The 14,261-nt window shown below is 44.6% G+C and overlaps 1 pseudogene; it reads left to right on the top strand.

Annotated features, from left to right (window-relative positions):
* The first annotated feature begins 9,354 nt into the window (after positions 1–9,354).
* Positions 9,355–11,157, top strand: LOC147262244 (uncharacterized; annotated as a pseudogene).
* Positions 11,158–14,261: the final 3,104 nt, after the last annotated feature.

Below are 14,261 nucleotides of genomic sequence, written 5' to 3'. Positions count from 1 at the left end.
CACAGCATGGTCTGGGTCAAAATTGACCTGGCCCAAGAATTGCCCTTGTAGCAAGTATTTTCAGTAAAGTTATAACCCCAAAGCTATTCATAATGTTTAAATGACCTGTGCTACTTCAAAAATGATTTAGTCCTTACTGAATGTTTCAAAAGACAGGGAAAGTGTATTTTTTTAAGTTTTAACACCACTCATGATTGGTGAAATATATATTTTGGACAAGAGTATCTATTACACAGGATAATTTCATGTAATAAAAAGTCATAATAATTTGAATTTATTTTATTCCATCCATTTTCTTCCACTTATTCCTGTTAAGGGTGGTGGGTGGTGGAGGGTGGAGCCTATCTCAGCAGCTTTCAGGTGAGAGGCAGGGTTCACCAGGACAGATCACCAGTCCATTACAGGGACAACACATATAGACAGACAACCATTCACACTCACAGTCACACCTACAGTCAATTTACAGTATCAATTAGCCTAATCCCCAATTGCATGTCTTTGGACGGTGGGAAGAAGCTGAAGTACCCAGAGAGAATCCACGCAGGCACAGGTAGAACATGCAGACTCCACACAGAAAGATCCAGAGCCAGGATTCAAACCCAGAACCTTCTTGCTGTGAGGCAACAGCGCTAACCACTGCACCACCGTGGATGCTTCTTGAGCAGGGCCAGGCTCAGATTGCTGTGCTGCCCTCACGAATGCTACTGAGGCATCTGTGTGGGGAGGCGTTGTCATTTTTGCATGAAAGAAGCCACAAGGGCCTTTCCAATCTCCTCCAAAAAGAACCTCTTCCACTTCCTCTTGCTTGCCCACCAGGTTGGGTTTAGCTCACTCCAAATCACCAATGCATTGTACATGGATAGGTCAATGATTTTGTGGAATATGACAAGGGGCCAGTGGGCGGTTTTCCTCTTGCAGCTGTATGCGCCTGTGACTTTATAGAGATTGTCCACAGAGTGGTATAAAGTATAAGCGGATAAAGTAGCACATATACAAAATTTCAGGGCATTTCAGGGAGCGGGAGAACTTGCTCCACAATTCTGACGAGTGGCTGATGAGCCGGTTCCGGCTACCGCGGGCCATCCTCCTGCAAATTTGTGAGGAGCTGCGACTGGCACTCCAGTGGAGAACCGCCAGGAGCTGAGCTGTGCCAGTGCCGACACTGGTGCTGAGCACGCTCGGCTTCTTGGCCACTGGCTCTTTCCAGCGGGAGATGGCAGACCGTTCTGGTGTGAGCCAGTCGACCTTCAGCCAGGCCGTGCCCTTGGTGGTGGACCTGATCATCCCCCTCTCCCGCAGGTACATTAAATTCCCTTATAGTGTGGTTGAACAGGCCAATATTAAAGCACAATTTGCAGCAATAGCCGGATTCTCGAATGTAATTGGAGTCATTGGCTGCACTCATGTTGCAATAAAAGCGCCGTCCCATGAGGAATATGCTTACGTTAATCGTAAGGATTTCCACTCCATCAACCACCAATCATCTGACTCTTGGAGTCAGCGTAGGTGGCGGTGACAATCCTCCCCACAGAGGTGCTGCCCATGACTGCCACCACCTGCTGACCAAATTCTGTCAGGGCCTCTCTCCCTGACCCCCATCTGTCTGGCTGGCACTCCTCCGGGGGGCAGCTGTACGCCGCTCCACCTTGATGTCCTACCACTTTTTTTAAAATCTCTGCGGGGGTGCGTTGCTCCGAACCCACCACATTCACTCTCTCGATAAATTTTCGAAACATTCCTTCCAGAGGTGCCAAAAGGATACTCTAAAATAGATATAAAAATTTAGGTATATATGGACATTTTTGTCACACTTATTCTCCTTATTATAGAGATTGGGAAAAAATCCAAATTTCTATAGATTTGAATGCTGATTCCATAATAAGTTATAGTTTATGGAAGGAATCCACCTGGTTTTTCCCCTTTATCATAATTTTATTTTAGCCCCTTAGATTTGCAGTCTTTATCATATGTTGTCTCATTATATTGAGTTCTAAGTATGAACAATAGCCCCACCTGCTCACGTCCCTGTCTGTCCATCAGTCGCTTCTCTTTCTCTCTTTCCTTCTGTATACGTGTCTTCCTCCGTTATCTGTCTCTACCCCACTCTCCTGATCTCTTTGCCCCAACCAGTCAAAGCAGAAGGCCGTCCCCATTGAGCCTGGATCTGCTCGACTTCCGCTGTTGCAGGATGTGCTTGCTCAAGGAGAACTGTTGGGTGTTAATCAGTGTTGTAAAGTAACAAGGTACAATTACTTTGTTACTGTAATTAATATTTTGAGAATTTGTACTTTTATTTACTGTATACTTTTTACCCCCTGTACTTTTACTTTTAATCTGTTTTATATTTTAAGAAAAAAAATCGTACTTTTATTCTAATACACTGAAATCACACAACATATTACTTGCTATAAATCAAAATCTAGATATTTGATTGGGCGTAGAGGACTGAATAAAAAGGGGTGGGTTTTTTCATCACTGCTAACAAACCGGACATGCTTGGACAACGCACGCTGCACAGGGACAGGAGAAATTCCGCATGGCTTCCTGCTCCTCCAACACATTGGACATGGACAGAGAATGCACTTCAGCTTCAACAGCTGAAGCTGAAGCTGATACGCATCCGTGGACTTATTTGCAATCAATGTTTGAGTACGCAGGGAAGGAAGACTCTTCATACCGAATGAAGTGCCTCCTGTGTTTACAGAAACACAAGGTATTGATGGTGTTCAACAACTCACCATCGAACCTTAAGGTGCACGTTAGAGTAACTGTCGTGTGGCTGTATTTGTCAGTAAAAAATTAATGTGCGGACTTCCGGTGACGCCATGTACTGAGACACACGCACGGAGTGTAGGCTCCCTTGGAAATTGGTGGGGTTCGGCTGTTTGTAAAACTAATATGACAGTTTAACGGAAAAAGAGTGAACATGAAATACTACAGACTAATATGAGCACGGTCAGAGATACACGGAACGCAGGAAAGCAGCAAAAACAGCAAGAAGAAGCAAAAGGAAAAAATCGGCCGCCATCTTCCCTAAGCCAGGCGAGTGAAAAGGTGGAAGAAAGGAGCATGGAGAACATACTTCGAGAGCTAAAAGAGTTGAGGAAGGAAAATAAGCAAGTGTTTGCAGACACTAAAGCAGCATTAACTAGACTGGAAGTGTCAGTCACGGATTTGAACCAGAGGATGGAGAAGTTAGAGCGGAGAACCGAGGAGGCGGAGACGAGGGTAGGCCTGACAGAGGACACAGGCCAGCGCCATGAGAGGATGCTACGGCACCTGTTGAAACGTGAGGCGGCTCTGACCAACATGTGTGATGATTTACAGAATCGGATGCGCCGCAACAATTTGAGAATTTACCAAGTCCCCGAAGAAAGTGAGAAAGATGACATGATTGGTTTTGTGAAGAACTTACTTGAGACTGTGCTACAACTTCCGCCTGAGCTAAACGTAAAAATTGAGAGGGCACACAGATCACTGGGACTAAAGCCCGCCAGATTAGCGCCTCCACGCTCCATCATCGTGAGGTTTCTCGATTACACGGTAAAGGAAGCAGTGCTGCGACAAGCGTGGGCCCAAAAACAAGTGAAGTTCCAAGAAGGAGTGATTTACTTCGACCAGGATTATTCACCAGAAGTGCAGAGGAAGAGAGCGCGAGTCCGGGGAGTGATAAAGCAGCTGAAGGAGAAGGAAATCCAGGCAAAGTGTCGCTACCCAGCGCAGCTGAGAATCAACTTGGAGTCGGGAGTGAAAACATTTCCTACGCTGGTGGAGGCTGCGCCAACGTTGAAGAAGCTGGGCATCGAGATGCAGGTTAGCGAGAGGGAGAGGCTGGAATGGGAACTCTCAAGGGAGACGTGGCAAAGACAGGATGGTGGGAAGAGAGAAAGAAAGGACACATCACTGTCTGCCGCGGACCTGCGGGCTGTTTTGCTGGACTAAAATGATAAGTACTGTGCTCAGGTAACGTTAATATATTCAGATGCGGTTGTTACCAACAATTTTAAGGTTCTGTGTGTATCACTGCTTATAGCTGAAACAGCTGAACCTGCTAAAGTTAAGTGAAACTTATAGCAATGTTATTGAGAAGATAGGGGAGTTAACTCTGTCATTATTTTTATTATTACTGTTTTTTTTTATAATGAGACCTGAGATGGGATCACCGCCTCACCAAGGATTTTGTTTTATTCTTTGGTCTGTGGTTTGGATAGCACTTAGTGCACCTTACCCAGAGGGAATCTTAAGTCACAACCCTCTGCCTATATTACAACAGGGGCTGGACAGATTTCTGTGCTCAGCTGGACTTTTGGAAGTCACATATGCTTATCTTATTTTTTCTGTTCTGTGTTTTAAGAGTTCTTATATCCTTGACATGTTGGTTAAGTCCACACAAGTGATTTTTGTTATTAGTATGGCAAGGCCAAGTACTTTATGCAAAGGTGAATTTGGGGAGAGTAAAATGAAAATAAGGAATGCCGATTTATGTCAGAGTTAGGGGTTGTCAGTTATGATGTTAAAGGAATAAATAATCCTATAAAAAGAAAGAAAATCTTAACTCAGTTGAAGAAATGTAATTGCTCAATAGGATTATTACAGGAAACTCATTTAAATGAGGTAGAACATAAGAAACTGAGAAGAGACTGGGTCGCACAGGTATTCTATGCTTTTTGTTTGAATAAAAAAAAGAGGGGAGTGGCAATTTTAATTAGTCATTCCGTTAGTTTTGCAATTCAGAGAGAAGTTAAGGATAAAGAGGGTAGATACATACTTATTATGGGAACAATAGGTGGAGTAGAGCTAACCATCATGAATATCTATGCCCCTAATGAAGATGACCCTACCTTCTTTAAAGAGGTGGCATCTGTAGTGGCAAGGGAAGCAAGAGGCACTATAATTTTAGGGGGTGACTTTAATTGTGTTTTAAATGTGAAATTGGATAAATTACCCTCTGATTGTGGGCCCCTTAGCAGGAAATCCAAGGCAGCAAAACACATGTTGGAAGAACTAGGGCTTGTGGACGTTTGGAGGGTTGAGAACCCAACCACGAAAGATTTCACCTTTCTGTCCATGGTACATGGGTCATATTCAAGAACTGATTTGATTTGCATTTCAAAACAGAGCCTGTATAAAGTTAGAGAGTGTGTTATAGAACCCAGTACCTTATCTGATCATGGTCCTGTTTATCTGAAATTAAATTTAGGCTTTGGTCGGCACTTTAAATACTGGAGACTAAATATTTCATTGTTGACGGACCCAAATATAAAAGAACAAATAAAACAAACAATTGATGAATATTTCAAAATTAATGACAATGGATCAGTATCCCCCTCGATTCTTTGGGACGGGGCAAAGGTGGTGCTGAGAGGGAAGTGTATTGAAATTGCAATTAGACTAAATAGACAGAGAATGGAAAGGGAAAAACAGTTGGAAAGTGATATTAAAAAACTAGCACACGAACACAAAATGACTAGAGACAAAAATATTTTTAAACAATTACAAGAAAGTAAAGCTTCCCTGGACGAACTTCTCACTCGAAAAGCAGAGGGAGCGCTTCGATACACAAGCCAAAGGTATTATGAAATGGGAAATCGGGCGAGCCGGCTACTTGCCTTTCAACTGAGAAAACAACAATCAAGCCGTATTGTCCCTAAGATAAAACACCCCTCCTCTTTGACCGAGGTCTCCCACCCGGAAGAGATAGCTGAGGCATTCCAAATTTTTTATAAAAAACTTTATGATACATCAGAAGAACTACAAGATAGAAAGAAATTGGAAGAAATGTTCAAAAATCTTAATTTAATGAAACTCTCTGTGTCTGAGGCGGACGAATTAATAGCTTCTATTCGAGAAAATGAGATACAAGATGTTATTAAGGCATTAAAAAACAACAAATCCCCCGGCACAGATGGTCTACCAGGTGAATTTTATAAGACCTTTAAGGAGGAGCTTGTGCCAAAACTTTGTCAGATCTTTAATTACGCCTTACAGGAAAATGACCCACCTAAGAGTTGGTCTGAGGCCATAATAACGGTTGTGCACAAGGAGGGGAAAGATCCATTAGACTGTGGTGCCTATAGGCCGATCAGTTTGTTGGGGAATGACGTAAAGATTATTAGTGCCATATTAGCAAACAGAATGCAGAAATACTTAGGTAAACTGATTAACCCAGACCAGACAGGTTTCATACCGGGTCGGCAGGGAGCAAATAATATTAGAAGAGCTTTAAATGTACAATCAGTAGCAAGGTATTCTGTCCGCCCGTCAATGCTTCTCGGCCTCGATGCCGAGAAGGCATTTGACAGGGTGGACTGGACTTATTTGAATTTTACTATGAAACAAATGGGATTCAATTTGACATTTATAAAATGGATTAATGCATTGAATAAAGACCCAATATCAAGGGTCAGGGTTAATGGGTACTGCTCCCAATTTTTTGATCTTAAAAAAGGTGTTAGGCAGGGGAACCCGATCTCGCCTATCTTGTTTGCATTGTGTATCGAACCGCTTGCTGAATTAATAAGGAGAAATGATCAGATTGAGGGAATAGAGGATGAAGGAGGTGAGATGCATAAAATTTCGCTGTTCGCGGATGACACTTTTGTTTATAAGAAATCCACAGTCATCTATACCGGCTCTTCTGCAATGCCTGAGGGACTATGGGGAGGTTTCAGGGTACAAGGTGAATGAGGGGAAATCAGAAGCAATGATGGTAACAGGATGTTGGCCGGCATGCCTGGACGGACGGGTGAAATTCAAGTGGTCAAAAGGGGGCTTTAGATACCTGGGAATCATTCTCACTCATGCCACAAATCAGTTATATAAGGCAAATTATGATAAACTAATGTCTCAGATCAAAAATGACATGGAAAGATGGGAGGTGCTTCCTTTGTCCTTAGTTGGGAGGATAGAAACTATCAGGATGAATGTTCTGCCAAGAATGTTATTTCTGTTCAATGCTCTACCTATCACCGCTCCTGTATCTACCTTTGCATTACTGGATAAGCTGATTTCCAAATTTATATAGCAGAACAAAAGGCCTAGAGTGAGATTGAAAACACTCTGTGCACCCAGGGTAAAAGGTGGATTGGCCTTGCCACATTTCCGAAGCTACTACTGGGCAGCACAACTTGGAAAACTGGTTTCATGGATGAAATTAGATATGGACACAAGATGGGTGCATATAGAACAAGGTTCAGTAAAAAATGTGTCGCTTTCAACTCTTCCCTTTCTAAATTCAAAAGCAAGGCGTAAACTTAGGATACAAAATGAATATGTTAATCATACACTAAAGGTTTGGGAAAGGACAAGACGATTGTTGAATTTACCTCTATCTCTATCGAGAGCAGCAAAAATAACTACGGCATGTGACTTTCTGCCGGCAAAAATGGACTGTGGTTTCATTAGATGGGCAGGGAAGGGCCTAATCACAATAAATCAGTTATTCGAAGGAAGGACTCTAAGGGCTTTCTCACAGCTTCAGGCAAAATACGGTATTGACTCTAAGGATTTATTTAGATATTTTCAAATTCGGCATTATCTGATGACACACAAAGAGTGGGACAATATTAAAGAAGCTCCATCTAATTTTGAACAATATTGGATTGAGACAGTTGAGAATAAAATGAACATTAAAAATACAATATCTTGCATATACGGCAGAATACGTATGGACACTTCAATGGATACACTGGATGTGAAAGCTAAGTGGAAACTGGAATCTAATGCCGTGATTGCTGACGGAGAATGGGAGAGTTCTTGGGTGCCCTGGCAGAAATGTTTAAGCAGCCCAGCCTGGAGGGAATTCAGCTGGAAGTTAAGAGTAAGATATTTTAAAACTCCTTTGATAATAGCTAGTTACGACAGCAACTGTTCCCCCCTGTGCTGGAGAGGTTGTGGCATAACAGGGGACTTTTCCCACATCTTCTGGGACTGTCCTAAATTGGTAAAATTCTGGGAAGAGGTGACACGACAAATAAGTGAGATTTTAAAAATAAATAGACCAATTGAACCACAGCAACTGACTTTGGGTACAGCATCAATAATTGATTTAGGGAAAAACCAGGTGTTTTTGCTAAGGGTTCTTCTGTTAATTGCACATAAAATGATCACAGTAAATTGGCTCAAACCCCACCCGCCCACCCTGGACCAGTGGTACCAAAGGCTTAAAGATGTGAACTGCATGGAACGCATAACAGCAACCCTACGACTTCAGACCGACTTATATCTTGAAAAATGGGCACCCGTTATAATGTATTTGGAGAGATGAGAATATTGTCTCTATTTAACTGGGCTGGATGGTATTTTTATTCCTTGTTTTATTTTATGTTATTTTATTTTATTTTTCTCCCTCTTACTATTGTGGACATAATTAGACCTGCAAAGAATATTGTGTATTGAGTACCTTGTCATAAGGTTTTGGAATGATGTGTGTGTCTCTGTCAAGGAACCTGTTCTAATAAATGTTCCAAAAAAAAAATAATTAATGTGCAACTGATCAGTATCTGCACACGCACGCACGCATACACGCGCACAGCAAAAGTACCAAACTCAAAAATTATGGATACATGCTTATGACAATTGCTAATGCTCAAACTAATCATCTGGTTTTGCAAATTACAAGAGTTTTTTAAAGGACAGTTCTCGCACACACGAGCCCCTGATTGCTTGACCTTATTAAGCCCAACTTAATTCAACTGTTTTTCTCACTACTATTTAATAGAAAAATGTCTGTTGAAATGTATTAACCATTGTTAAAATCTTAAAGGGCTGCCTTGATATTATTGAAGTAACATGTTTTCTTGTGTTTTTCCCATTAATTTCTTTGTAGAGTGCATAAAAATCATGTTGAAAAATATGAAAGGCTGACCTCATCAAAAAGAAAACAGGCATCTGAACCTTCCACATGTTTCAGCCAGACCACACTGGTCAATCCAAGATTCATGGTGTTGCAAAGCTCAGTTGATAAAGCAGTTGTGACATTTGTTGTTGAAGGCTTAATGCCCTTCTCAATTGTCGAAAAACCAGCCTTCAAAGATTTTGTCACCCAACTTCAGCCTACGCAAAAATCCTTTCAAGGCCAAACCTGTGTTCAAGAATTGAAGATATGGCAAAGAAAATGAGAACAGGAGTCATGGAGGCTGTGGACTATGTTAGTACCACCACAGACTGCTGGTCAGCCAGAGATAGAGCTTTATTGGCGTTACAGCCCACTGGCTTGACCCAGAATGTCTATGTAGATGCTCAGTAGCTCTGGCCTGTAGACGACTGAGAGGCTCCCACACTTTCGAAGTTTTAGCGAACGTACTCAAAGAAATCCACCCTGAGTATGGGATCAGGAACAAAATTTTCAGGACAATGACAGACAACAGTTTGAACTTCTTAGAGGCTTTCCAGGTTTATGCCGGTACAGTGGACACAAACAGCAATGAACACCACATTGCAAGTGATGATGCAGAGCCCAGTCCCAGCGAGGAGGGGGAGGAGGATGTGCTGTTTGTTCATGTGGCAGAAATCCTGAACGATAACAATGGCTTTGAGTTTGACCTTCCAAAGCATCAACGTTGTGCTTGCCATCTCCTGAATTTGGTCTCTACAGTTGATGCGGAAAAAGCAAATTCCTTTGGATACAAAAGAGTGTACCGCTCAGCCTTTAGCAAGTGTTATGGGCTTTGGAATAAGTGTGGGAAATCCTGGCAAGTCGCTGAAGCTGTGGAAGCAGCCTGCTCAGTCCAGTTGATATGCCCAAACGCAACACGATGGAACTCTCTTCATGGCTGTGGAGAGAGAGGGTGCTGAGAATCTTGAAGGATAAAGGAGAGTCGGCCTTGAGAACTCTCTGCACTGACCTCAAAGTTCCAATGTAGGTTTAACAGTGTGGTCATGGTCTTTCAACTGTACTAATGGTTCACTACTTTTACATTCCCTCTATTTCAGGGATGGACGACATCAAGAAGCAGCTAGTACATCCTTTGTCTCCAAGAGATGCCAGCAGATCCAGCTTGTCTGATGAAGGAGACTTCTTCTCTGGCCTGAAGAGTTCTCAAGTAAACCCAGAGAGCACCATACAACTGAATGGATTCCTGGCCTTTTCAGCAGATCAGATGTCTGTACTGAAGACATTTCCTGCCATCTGCAAGTGGTCTGTCAAGCTCAACACACCTTTGCTGGCCTCTGCAGCCTGTGAACGACTGTTCAGCACCGCAGGACTCATCTTTACCCCACGAAGAGCACGGCTGAACTTTCAAAATTTTGAGAATCAACTGCTGTTGAGGATGAATCGCAAGTTTGTTAAAGTTGTTGCTCAGTGTGCCACATGTTTAGTTACTCCTCAGCCTCCTTTAGTGATACAGAGAAGTGTGTGAAATGTAGTTTGTAGCGTTGGAGGCGAGGCTTAGCGAGGTTGAATTGGACCTGCGGCAGCTCTGCACCGATGGATCCAAACAATTAGCCGCTAGAGATAGCCAGTCGCCGTGAGCTGGTGCGGACCATCTTAGCTTAGCCCCAACTAGTGTTCCCCCGGCAGCTCCTGAGCAGCCAGGAAACCAGGGTGGCTGGGTGACTGTCCGAAGGAAGCATAGTCCGAAGCAGAAGCTTGCTGTCAGTGACCAACCACCAATTCATGTCGCGAATAGGTACTCCCCAGTCGGCGACACACCTGCCGAGAAATCTACTCTGGTAATTGGAAGTTCCATTCTCAGAAACTTGAAATTAGTGACACCGGCAACCACAGTCAAGTGCATTCCAGGGGCCAGAGCGGGCAACGTCGAGTCCAATTTAAAACTGCTGGCTAAAAGTAAATGTAAATACGATAAAATCATTATCCACATCAGCGGTAATGACATCTGACGACGCCAGTCAGAGGTCACAAAAATTAATATTGAGTCAGTGTGTACATTTGCGAAGACGATGTCGGACTCCGTGGTGTTCTCTGGACCCCTGCCTAATCGGACCAGCGACAACATGTTTCGCCACATGTCGTCTCAAAACCGCTGGCTGTCAAGGTGGTGTCCAGCAAACCAAGTGGGCTTCACAGACAATTGGAAAACTTTCTGGGGGAGACCTGGTCTGATTAGGAGGGATGGCATCCATCCCACGTTGGACGGAGCTGCTCTCATTTCCAGAAATATGGCCCAGTTTATAATAGAACCAAAACCCTGACAACCCAGAGTTCAGACAAGGAAGCAGAGCTGCCGTCTTACACGTTTCTCTGCGTGTCCATTCAGGCAGTTATCCACCCAAAACTACATAGAGACTGTGTGGTTAATGATTTGATATCTGACAATTGTATTGACCTGCTCTGTCTTACTGAAACCTGGCTGCATGATGATGAGTATGTTAGTCTAAATGAATCCAGTCCTCCCAGTCACATTAATACTCATATTTCTCAAAGGCTCTGGCCGAGGAGATGGAGATGCTGCCATTTTTGACAAAAGTTTAGGAATAAATCCCAAAGCCAAAATAAGTTTCAATTTATTTGAAAGCCTGATTCTGAGTTTGTCTCATCCAGCCTGGAAACCAAGAGTGTACCGCCCTCCTGGTCCTTACTCTGAATTAATATCTTAATTCTCAGAGTTTATATCCAGTTTAGGTCTCAAATCTGATGAAGTCATCATTGTAGGTGACTTCAATATTCATGTGGATGTTGACAACGACAGTCTGGGTGCTGCATTTCTCTTTTAGACAATTGGTTTCCATCAGACTGTTCATGAACCGACTCACCGTCACAACCACACCCTCGACCTCGTCCTAACATATGGAATTGAAGTTGAACATCTAGTTGTATTTCCACAGAACGCGCTTTTATCAGACCATCAATTCATCACTTTTAGCTACATTTAAGGAAGCGATTCCAGTGGCGCTAAATTCAGTGTCATGTCCCATTGTTACAGAGGAAAATGTTGTCAACCTTAGTCCCTCCCAAATTGATAATTTTATCAATAGAGCAACAGGCACCTTAGGATCTACTTTAGACTCAATTGCCCCATGAAAAAAGCTGCACCTTCTCCGCCACCACGGGTCCTGGCGGGCGTCACCCCTGTTCCGGCGCCGAGGATCCAGGTTGGCTCAACCCCTGCTCCGCCGAGGGTCCTGGCGGGCGCCACCCCTGTCACGGCGCCGAGGGTTCTGGCGGACTCTGTCCCAATCACAGCGGCTGCTGCACCTTCTCCACCGCCCCGGGTCCTGGCGGGCATCACCCCTGTTCCGGCGCCAAGGGTCCTGGCGGGCGCCACTACTGTCACGGCGCCGAGGGTCCTGGCGGGCACCACTCCTGTCACGGCACCGAGGGGTCTGGCAGGCTCAACTCCTGCTCCCCTAGGGTCCTGGCGGGCGCCACTCCTGTCACGACGCCAAGGGTTCTGGCGGGCTCCATCCCCATCGCAGCGGCTGCTATGCCTTCTTTGCGGGTCCTGGCGGGTGTCACCCCTGTTCCGGCGACGATGGTCCGGGCTGGCTCAACTCCTGCTCCGCCGAGGGTCCGGGCTGGCTCAACTCCCCACCGCAGCGGCTACTACGGTTTCTCTGCCGCCAAGGGTCCTGGTGGGCGTCACTCTTGCTCTGTGCCTCCTGGGCCGGCCCCCTGACTCTCCGTGGTCTGCGCGGCCCCCTGGCCGCCCCCCCTGACACTGTATGGTTGTTCTCTCCATGGGTGTGGTGACTGAGTGGTTTTGTTCTTTTTTTTTTTTTGCTTCATTGATGTGTTCTGGTCCCTTCCCGCCTCCTGGCCACCCTCCACCCACCCTGGTGTTGTTTGTTTTTGGGCTGTCTGGGAGCCAGCCCTTAGGGCGGGGGTTCTGTCACGATCCCTGTGTCGTGTTTCCTGTGTTATTTTGTAGTCATGTCCTGTCTTCCTGACCTCCCTCCTGTGATTACCTCATGTGTCTCACCTGGGTGATTGCACCACCTGTGTCTCGTTTCCCCTCTTGTATTTAACCTGTGTGTCTTCTTAGTTCCTGGTTGGGTCATTGTCGTCATTTGCTGTTGTCGTCGTCAGTTAGTTTTCTCTCGTCTTGTCAAGCCTCCTGCCTCACGTCAAGCCTCCGGCCTCACGCCATGTCTCAAGCCTCCAGCTCTCCCCGTCTCAAGCCTCGAGCACTCCTAAGAAACCTCTTTTTGCACCATCCCCACTGTCTGCATTTGGGTCTCAATCATCCCACAAACCCCGATCTTGACAGGCGGTCCTAGTCACATGCTTTATGTGGGCGCTGAAGGAACGGTCCTGGTCAAAAATGACTCCCAAGTTTCCTTGCAGTTGTACTCGGGGTCAGGGTGATGCCATCTAGAGTGGTGATCCGATTAGAGAGCGTGTCACTGAGGTGTTTAGGTCCAAACACGATGACCTCAGTTTTATCTGAATTTAGCAGTAAGAAGTTAGAGGACATCCAGGATTTAATGTTTTTCAGGCAGTCTTGCAGATTAGTAAACTGGCTTGTGTCATCTGGCTCCATCGACAAGAAGAGTTGCGTGTCATCTGCATAACAGTGAAAGTTTAGAGTGCTTCTGGATTATGTCACCTAATGGGAGCATGTAAAGAATGAAGAGAATCGGTCCTAAAACTGAACCCTGTGGTACACCATATGTAACTCTGCTATACTCTGAATAGTCATTATTAACATGAACAAACTGAAACCTGTCAGATAAGTATGACTTAAACCATTTTAGGGCAGGTCCTTTAATCCCAATTTCATGGTCTGCTCTCTGAAACAGGATGCTGTGGTCGATGGTGTCAAATGCAGCACTGAGGTCCCAAAGTACAAGTACAGAGACAAAACCTCTGTCTGAAGCTATAAGAAGACCATTAGAGACTTTGACCAGTGCTGTTTCAGTGCTATGGTGTTCCCTGAACCCAGACTGGAAGGCTTCTAAGAGATCGTTGCCATGCAGATGTTCATGTAACTGCTCCAGGACAACCTTCTCAAGGATCTTGGAGATGTAGGGGAGGTTGGATATAGGCCTATAGTTGGCTAACACATCTGAGTCAAGAGAAGGTTTTTTTAAGTAAAGGGTTTATGACAGCCACCTTAAAGGCCTGTGGCACGTAACCTGTGACTAAGGAAAGATTAATTTGGTTCAATATAGAAGTTTTGACTAGGGGGAAGGTATCCTTAAGTAGTCTTGTCGAGATGGGAACCAGCAGACAAGTGGCTGACTTGGAGGAAGTAACTGCAGAAGTTAATTCTGACAGGTCGATCGGGGAGAATCTGTCCAAGTATGCACCAAGTCTGGGAGGTACTTCTGTGGGAACTGTAATCTGTCCTCCATTA

The sequence above is a fragment of the Aulostomus chinensis genome, chromosome 4 (genome assembly GCF_037954235.1).
Source record: "Aulostomus chinensis isolate RoL2024-O1b breed Wild chromosome 4, RoL_Achi_v1.0, whole genome shotgun sequence".
Taxonomy (NCBI): Eukaryota; Metazoa; Chordata; class Actinopteri; order Syngnathiformes; family Aulostomidae; genus Aulostomus; species Aulostomus chinensis.
This window is presented reverse-complemented; position numbering and strand designations above follow the sequence as displayed.